We start from the raw sequence: 10,257 nt of genomic DNA, 5'->3' as shown, positions 1-10,257 counted from the left end.
CAACCAGTGTACAGGCCACAACGTTTACCTCCTTCCTTCCCTCCTCTATTTCTCTTTCTTTCTTTCCTTCTCCCTTTCTTTTTCTTTCTCTATTTGTTCTCTTCCTTCCTTTCACTATTATTGTTTGAAATTCACCCAGAGCCAGTAGTGCTATTCTGACCATAGAAAAGTAGATTTCCTCCAAATGGCTTTGTCTCCTCTAAGAGATAATAGATTACTTTTTTCCCCTTCAGTACAAACCAGAAATTGAAACAGACGGAGCACGTCTTCAGCAGCGTCAGGCAAAGGAATCTGGCTTGTGGAGAGTCCATCTCTGGACAAATTTGGAGAACAGGGAGAGGAGGAAGTGGTCTTGGTTCACAACTGGAGGTGGGGATGAGGGTCCGCTCTCTCCAGGACTGATGGGGGTGTAGGACTCTCTCTTCTAAGGGCATTCTGACTGTAATATATGCCTTCTTATAGTTTTGGCACAATCTTCCCAAAATAGCAAGTTTGACTGTTCAGGATATAACAACAACAACAATAAAACTGAGTAAATTTGAAGATCTAATTGGCTTTCTTAAATGATTCATGAACTAGGCAACATCTCATCTGGCAAACAGACGGGTGAGTGGGGTAACACAACAGGAAAACTTGTAGTAAGGAGGGTGGGACAAGAAAGGGAAGTCATCAGTAAGGAAAAAAATGACAACCCATTGGAGGAAAGTAGAAGTTCAGGTGAAGACAGCTTCACTTTGGCTGAGCTGTGGCATTTTCTATTGGTTGAGAAAGAAGGAAGTTTTCCTTGGTCCTGCTGGGTAGTGAGTAGTCAGACTTCCTGTTTGGGAATGCTGGTGTCCTTTCCTGATGGAATCAGTAACTGATGTCTTCCTGTTTCGGGTAATTGATGAGAGGTAGAGTGTTACAGCTCCCTTTACAGGCCATCCCGACTGTCTGTAATTGAGGCCTCCTTGTATTTTTCACAAGAGGTACATAAATCAATTGGGAAGTTTAGAAGGCAATGGCACCCCACTCCAGTACTCTTGCCTTGAAAATCCCATGGGCGGAGGAGCCTGGTACACTGCAGTCCATGGGGTCGCTAAGAGTCGGACACGACTGAGCGCCTTCATTTTCACTTTTCACTTTTCACTTTCATGCATTGGAGAAGGAAATGGCAACCCACTCCAGTGTTCTTGCCTGGAGAATCCCAGGGACGGGGGAGCCTGGTGGGCTGCCGTCTATGGGGTCGCACAGAGTCAGACACGACTGATGCGACTTAGCAGACTTAGCAGCAAGGAACTTATTATCAATACTCACAGTACTCTCAGGGTCATTCAAGGGCATATGCAGAGCAGCAGAATATCTGAGTCACCATTGTGTAGGGAATCCCAAGGACAGAGGAGCCTGGTGGGCTGCTGTCTATGGAGTTGCACAGAGTTAGACACGACTGAAGTGACTTAGCAGCAGCAGCAGCAGTTGAAGTCAAATAAGGTGACACTTGGCCTTCTGTTCCAGCTCTCTTATTGTAAACAAGCATCCTTTTCATGATCACCTTGGTGTCACGTTTTTTTGCCCTTTTGCGCTTTTGATTGACGATTTCCTGTTTAAAATGGACCCTAAATAGTGCTTGGAGCTGAAGTGCTGCCATGTGCCTTACAGAGAAGTATCAGTAAATAACATGAGTCCTTGTCCTAGTTTTAAAGTTGGCCATGAGTTCAAAGTTAATGAATTAACAATGTGTATTAAATATGTTGCCTTTAAACACAAACACAGATTCTAAAATGTTATGTATTGGTCAGCTGATGAAAATATGAGAAGAGGCTTCCTGGAGTCTCTATCTGTATTTCCTCTGGAATCCCTAGTTTTGGATTTGCTAATTCAATGTTTGCGATGACTTTATACAACACAACCACCACAGACAACAAGAATTGACTCCTACTTGGAAGAACAGCGGCCTTTATTCTTGCTTCTCCATCTTTGCAGGCTTTTTTTATTTGAAGAAATACAAAGTCAGTTCAGGGTTAACATTTGCCCCCACTGTCGATAGGGGATTCATTCTCTTCAGTACATCGACTTTTATTTTGGAGGTGGCTTAATTAAAAGTGCAACAAGGAAGTTAAGAAAGGGAATGGTGTTTCCAGGTTTGTGCATGTGTTAACCTGCCTGTTCTTGGCTGCTTGCAGTATTTATTGTCCTTGGTCTTTTGGCATCTTTATGATGCTGTGACTCAAATTTTGTAGCTGTTTGACCAGGCTAATTTTCCATGCTGCATTTTGTCAGCCCATCTCAGACACCCAGCCAGTTAACTCAGCATCACTTGTGCTGTGAACTGCATCCCTTCCATCATCCAGGAAGCCTCTGGCTCTCTGCTGCTCTCCAGCAGCTTGGAAACAGAGGACAGGGAGGAGAAAATACAAAGTTTCCCCCAAACCTTTTCTCATAATTACTAGGAAATGATAATTCCTAGTGATTCCCTTTAATATTTTTGACTGTTGTGACAGCTATAAAAGAGTACCTCCAAAATCAATGGGGTAGACCTTGAATTATGCACTCGGTCTGAGTTAACACAACTGAATGTATATTCTTTCCTCTCCTGCTAAAGGTCCTTTGTGAAATCTCATTGTGATGTGGCTCAGATCAAACAGGATTTTATTTTCAGTTAGAGAAGCAACAAAAGGATTTGTGACCTTTAGTTCCACAATATGACTCTTGCTTTGAAGACTGGGGACCCTCATCTCCTTCAATGTCTCCAACCACACTGAATTAATATATTTTTAAAAATCGAAGCATAGTTGATTTACAATGTATTGACGCCTGCAAAGTGATTAGTAATACATATATATTCATATATATATATACCCACATTCTTTTTCATTATGGTTTATCACAGGATATTTCTACATTTCACAGAGAATATAGTTCTTGGTGCTATACAGTAGGACTTTGCTGTTTATCCATTGTATATGTAATCATTTGTATCTGCTGACCCAACCTCCTGATCCTTCGTTCCCCAACCCCGCTCCCACCTTGGCAACCACAAGCCTATTCTCTACGTCTGTTGTGAACTCACATGTTTTTAAGCCCCACTTTGGTTTGACCTCTGACTATGACTTTGCAGATAAACCAGGTTGGCTGCCTTCCTCTGAGCATCTCAAGTTCAATTCTCTTGGTCTGCACATCCTCCAAATGGAGAAACTCTATTCTGTGAGCATGATCTCTGTGTCTGAATATGAGAAAGTGGAGCCAAAAATATTCTACACCTGGGGGGAATCAACCATGTAGTGTGGTTGAGATGGGGTTTTTTTCCTAGGACAAGGGGCTTTCAGTGTTTAAATAGGGAAAGTCCCAGAAAAACTAAGAGAAGTTGGAGCCCTAAAGCAGTTAGGTGTCTTGCAAATCAGTTGTGTTCTGCCCTCCTTTGGGCGTCTCCTTAATATTAATAGCAGTTTAAAAGGAATTCCAGAACAGAGACAGAAGGCCAAAGAGGAATACTGAAGTGGGGGCCCTTTTGTGAACTTACTCTGGGTGACACATCAAGAAAACCTGAGGTCTCACCCAGCGTCCACCTCCCTGGACACAGTGGCTGAGAACAGGAAGGGATATTAGGGTGTCACACATTCATCCAATATTAAAGTCCCTCCAGTTTTGAGGCTTCACATAGACTTGGAAGAAATAAGAAATACAAAATAAGGTTAAAATTCATATTTATGTTCTCATTTCTAAAAATTTTGCTTTTAGTTTTTTAAAAACTGCTTTCATTTACTGTGGTGGTGGTCTAGTTCCTAAGTTATATTCGACTCTTTGCAACCCCATGGACTAAATCCCCGCCAGGCTCCTCTGTACATGGGGTTCTCCAGGCAAAAATACTGGAGTGGGTTGCCATTTCCTTCTCCAGGAGATCTTTCTGACCCAGGGATCGAACCTGGATCTACTTGCATTGCAGGTGGATTCTTTACTGGCTGAGCTACCAGGGAAACCCTCATTTAGCATATGTACATCTAAAAGAGGGCTTCCCAGGTGGCCCTAGTAGTAAAGAACCTGCCTGCCAATGCAGGAGACATAAGAGACACGGATTCAATCCCTGGGTAGGGAAGATCCCCTGGAGATCATGGCAACCCACTCCAGTATTCTTGCCTGGAGGATCTCCATAGAAAGGGAGCTTGGCTATAGCCCATGGGATTGCAAAGTCAGACATGACTGTAGCAACTTAGCACACACACACACACACACACACACATCTAAAGCAGGAATTTCACTCTCATAGCTGGAGTCTGCCTTCCCTGGTCTCAGGATCCTCTAGGCTCCAGCCACACTGTCCTAGAAGAGGAAGCTCTGGTCTGGAGTTTCTGGCTGAGGACTTATTAATTCAAGACTCAACACTTCTGAAGCCTGTTCTCATTAGCGGCCACATTTGAACAGACCCAGATCAGCACAGTCTTATTAATATTCTTACCCACATACTTTGGTTCTAAATAATAGATGGTCTTGAACATTTCCCAGGTAGTTTTATTTTGTATCATATATTTTATCCAAACTTCTTTGAATTATTTAGTTAGAATTTAAAAAGGCACTAATCATGCCATTTTCCTCTTTTGATTCTCCTACACAGCAGGATCTTAAATTATTCCAATATTTTGCATCACCAACAGAAATAAAGAGCCCTATATAAAATTTAGGTCACATCAAGATTTTCTGGCCCAATAAAAGTGTTAGTTGTCTGGGAAACCCTTCCAGGCAATTATAAATATGTCAAAAATAATGTAAAAGCATGGCATTTGAGACTGAGTCCAGAGTGAGCATTTAAAAGTGGTTATAAATGATTACATTTACAGTTAAACATATGTTTAAATATACACACTCCTGTGTCTTCTTGAGAGCTGGCATGACCAAAGTGCAATTTTGAGAAACTCTTTAGAGCTGACAGTCACAGTTTGCTAAGCAAGGTTCTGAAGGTGATCAGGAAATTAAAAACAATAATAATATTAATAATATGAGTTCAATTGGGTTGTAGAGGAGGATGGGGAAGAATGAGCATCTTTCTGCCCCCAAATCTTGAGACTGTAGGTTTGTTGGCCCCAGTCTGTGAAGCACTGGATTTTATATTTAGTATTTACGGGGGTCAGAGGAACTACTATGTATAAAATAAATAAGCTACAAGGATATATTATACAATGCAAGGAATACAGCCAATATTTTACAATAACTATAAATGGAATATAACTTAAAAAAATTTGAATCACCCTGTTGTACACCTGAAACTTCTGTGATAACTGTTATACTTCAATCAAAAATATAAAAAAGGAGAATTGGAGTACCTAAAGGAAGATAGTTAGAACTGGACATGGAACAACAGACTGTTTCCAAATAGGAAAAGGAGTACGTCAAGGCTGTATATTGTCACCCTGCTTATTTAGCTTCTATGCAGAGTACATCATGAGAAATGCTGGACTGGAAGAAGCACAAGCTGGAATCAAGATTGCCAGGAGAAATATCAATAACCTCAGATATGCAGATGACACCACCCTTATGGCAGAAAGTGAAGAGGAACTCAAAAGCCTCTTGATGAAAGTGAAAGAGGAGAGTGAAAAAGTTGGCTTAAAGCTCAACATGCAGAAAACAAAGATCATGGCATCTGGTCCCATCACTTCATGGGAAATAGATGGGGAAACAGTGGAAACAGTGTCAGACTTTATTTTTCTGGGCTCCAAAATCACTACAGATGGTGACTGCAGCCATGAAATTAAAAGACGCTTACTCCTTGGAAGGAAAGTTATGACCAACCTAGATAGTATATTCAAAAGCAGAGACATTACTTTGCCAACAAAGGTTCGTCTAGTCAAGGCTATGGTTTTTCCAGTGGTCATGTATGGATGTGAGAGTTGGACTGTGAAGAAGGCTGAGCACCGAAGAATTGATGCTTTTGAACTGTGGTGTTGGAGAAGACTCTTGAGAGTCCCTTGGACTGCAAGGAGATCCAGCCAATCCATTCTGAAGGAGATCAGCCCTGGGATTTCTTTGGAGGGAATGATGCTAAAGCTGAAACTCCAGTACTTTGGCCACCTCATGGGAAGAGTTGACTCATTGGAAAACACTCTGATGCTGGGAGGGACTGGGGGCAGGAGGAGAAGGGGACGACAGAGGATGAGATGGCTGGATGGCATCACCGACTCGATGGACATGAGTCTGAGTGAACTCCGAGAGTTGGTGGTGGACAGGGAGGCCTGGCGTGCTGCAATTCATGGGGTCGCAAAGAGTCGGACACAACTGAGCGATTGATCTGATCTGATCTGATCTGATCTGAAAGGGAGATGAATCAAGAAATTTTCACTGTCAGCAAATTTCAGCATGTAGGAAACTTTTAGTTTTACTTGAGCTGTATTTCTGTGACCTTCATGGATCAGTAGTTGAGACTTTAAGGCTCACAGCTTATAGACATAGATGTCCACTTGTATTAATTTATTGAACATCTTATAACTGAAATAAAGCAAAACCTTTTCTCCACTGCCTTCTGACAAATGGATTTTAGTCCTATTGATGACCAGGTCACACATCATAGATTCCTATTGAATTGACCAGGAGTGGGGTCCAGGCATAAGAGAGTTCTTCAAGTTCCATAGAGAATTCTAACATATACTCAGGGCTGAAAGCACTTACAAAGGATGGAAGATGTCTTTTTATTCCCCTTTCAAGGAAAACGCTCACACTGTAGATTTCTCTCCTAGAAATACACATTTTCCATATGTCAGAGGATAGAGAAAGCTTGGATTTCAAAAGTCTGAAGGCTAGGTAGCTGAATTTTTCTGAGAAGAGGTAGTTCTAGGTGTGCCATTGATGTGGAGGGGAGCAGGTAGCCCAACTAGAGGGTTACTAAGCCAACTGAAAAGTTTGGAGGAGGATAAAAAGGTATGATTTAGGGGAGCAGCTGTTCTGGGTTAGCCAGGACTAAGGGGTTCCTAGGAAGTGAGACCTTCTGTGCTAAAATAGAGCCCTCACAAACTAGGATGTTTGGTTAAGGTTGTATATCTTGTTACTCAAGGACATCATCCTGAAAAGCTGGAGGCAACTGGGGACCTTACCAGGCTGGGTGGATACAATATGTCTGGCCCCAGCTTGGCATAAAGGGAGGAAGCTGATACCTCTGAGTGGATGTAGGTCGGGGACACCTGGAAACAGCAGCCATGATGGTCTAAGGGTCAGAGAATTTCCTTTTATTCTGGATTGAGCAAGCTCCAGGAATCTAGTTTGGTCTTCTGACATTGATAAACAAGGAAGTCTTTCTCTGCTTAAAAGTCTTTAAATGCTGGAAATGACACAGATACCAGCCCAGAGACACTTTGAAAGTACACAGCTAATAGTTATCCCAGGTGGCACAGTGGTAAGGAATTTGCCTGCCATTCTTGCAAGTGATGCAAGAGACTCAGATTCAGTCCCTGAGTTGGAAAGATCCCCTGAAGTAGGAAATGGCAATCCATTCCAGTATTCTTGCCTGGACAATTTCAGGGACAGAGAAGCCTGGCAGGGCTACAGTCCATGGGATTGCAAAGAGTTGACCATGATTGACCACACACACACATACACAAGTTATTCTAAAGGAGGGAGCCAAATTGGGTGGACTGGTTGCTGTGCTGTCTGGATTTCCAAAACCGTGAATGTGGAAATCTATGACTCCAGGTGAAAGCAGTCAAACCAAGTGATGGGAAATGATCATCACACATGTTCTTTTCATGTGGCTAAAACTTGGGGAAAAAAAGAATTCTGTGTGGTTTCATTGCATCATGCCATTGATGTGTCTTGAAAGCCCTTGTTTCATTTTTGTTTCAAAAGGAATTTCAGCAATTAACTTCCATTTAAAAATAACACGACAAGGACATTTGTAATAGCAAATTTACCAGGAATGATTAAATTGTTGAAATCATTTTCTTTTTGTAGTTGGGATCTGAGTTATTACCTATTTATATGCAAATATCAGATTCCCAAGCCTATTTCTTGAAATGTTGAAATAGTATTTATTTCCTAAAAATTTACATGACCAGAGTCCTGATAGGATAGTGAAACCATTCTGATATCAGGTTAAGAAAATGCATTCCTGACTCCAAACAGATGTAAAGCCAACATTGCTCATTTATGTATTCAAATATGAGAAATTATTCCATTTTTTCTCAAGAGTATAACCACCTATTGATTTTTAAAATCGGAGTTGAATTTTAAAAAGACGCATTCACCTCTTGGTAGCAAAGCTGATAGGCGACACACCAACTTTGTCTTTTAATTATGCAACCTTCTCTCTGTATACAATAGTGACTTTGGGGTGAGCGTCCTTTCTCAGCTCTTTTGTCTTTCCGTGGTAATCCTCCAGTCTGATTGCTTCCATTTTAACTGTATTTTAAGTCTTTACTGGGGGAGCAGCTTATAATGAAAATGATGGCTAATTGCTGGTTGCTAATTAGTGGCTGCCTAATGAAAAATTACAAAACAATTTGGTCCCTGCAGGGAGACGAGTGACCAGAGAACAATTGCTCTTTAGGAACAGTGTGTTTTTGTTTAACTTTCTTCCTGCAGACAAGAGCTCCAAAGATTATAGCCTGTTTAGAATGTGGCAGAGTATAAACAAAAGAGAAAACAAGGCGGTGGGTTGTTCTAGTCATTCACATTCATGAAAGGCCAGGAAAATCAAAGAGCGGTCTGAGAGTTCTGTTTGTGTGTGTATGTATGTGCTCGACTGTGCTGGAGTTTGCAAGTCCATGGACTACAGCCGACCAGGCTCCTCTGTCCATGGGATTCTCCAGGCAAGAATACTCAAGCGGGTTGCCATTTTCTACTCCAGGGGAATCTTCCCTACCCAGGGACTGAACTTGCATCTCTTGCATCTCCTGCATTGGCAGGTGCAGTTTTCACCACTGTGCCACCTGGGAAGCCCAGACTTCTGTTTAGGACCACCCCAAATTCAACACGGCCAGTCAAGAGCATCCAGAAATTCTTTGGAAGGAACGCCTCCGTGGATGCCCCAGGATGCTGTCCACAACTCAAGACTCGGCAGAAAGAGCACGTTGAAAGGTAATCTTTGACCCTTTTGGTTTTCAAGGCTGTTAGTAACACTGCAAAAACATCTGCTCTGTTCTCCTTCGTCTTCTCCTTCCCACCCAGCTCCAGCCCTCATTAGCCAGGGTCCTTTTTACCAGATGATAAATGAGAAGAGAATTCATTTGAAATAAATGAACATGATCAGGACATGTGTGGTTAGTGACTTGCCTGCAAATGCCATGTCTGTGTGTGTGAGGAATTCATTATAGCACTCATTTTAATTTAGTGTGCTCAAGGCAAGGGTTCACCCCTTATATACACAAGCAGGAGATGCCAGCTGAAAACAACAGCACATCTGAGATCAACAGGGTACAGGATTCCCCAGAGGTTGCTGCCTTCTTTGAAGTTGTTTATAGATGCTTCTGTAGAGGAATAGCCCATAAGATGCTTGCTATTATGCTGTTATTTTAGTGATTCATTGATGACGATATTACAGGTCAACGGTTAGCAATATCAGAATCACCTAGAAGGGACTTCCCTGATGGTCCAGTGGTTAAGACTTCACCTTCCAACTCAGGGGGTATGGGTTCGACCCCTGGTTGGGGAGCTAAGATCCTACATACCTCAGGGCCAAAAAACCAAAACATAAACCAGAAGCAATATTATAACAGATTATAATGTCATTATATTATATTGATTTTAAAAATGGTCTGCATAAAAAATCTTTTTAAAAAAGTGAAAAAAGAATCAACTGGAAGTCTTGTGAAAGCAAAGATTCCAGAGTTTCTGATGCGGTGGGTCTAGGACCTGAGAATTTGTACTTGAGACAAGATGCTGCTGGTCCAGAGACCATTCTGAAAACCATTGCTGTATGTTATGAAAGGCATTTCTGGAAATGGAATAACTTCATTGGAAGATATGGGAAGTTGATGTTAAAATTTTTTTCCCTGCTGCTGTCATCACCATCCTGATATAAGAGGGATCTTTGCATACCCAGTGAATATATCTGTTTGCATGTGATATAAGCAAAGGGAGAGAAGGATCAACAAACCTGCTGTTTGTCATAGGAACTCAAATTTAGAAATGGCAGTGACAATGGAGGAAAAGGTACTGAAGGCAACGGAAGGGAAGAGACTAAGAGGCATTGATTATGGAAATCACACTCACCCCTTTGATAGATGATTGGAAAAATCAATAGGCAGAATGTTTAGCACATCAGCCCAGCCTTTGGGGTCACATTGTCTCAGGATCTTGGCT

The sequence above is a fragment of the Bos javanicus genome, chromosome 17 (assembly GCF_032452875.1).
Source record: "Bos javanicus breed banteng chromosome 17, ARS-OSU_banteng_1.0, whole genome shotgun sequence".
Taxonomy (NCBI): domain Eukaryota; kingdom Metazoa; phylum Chordata; class Mammalia; order Artiodactyla; family Bovidae; genus Bos; species Bos javanicus.
Note: the sequence above shows the minus strand (reverse complement) of the source record.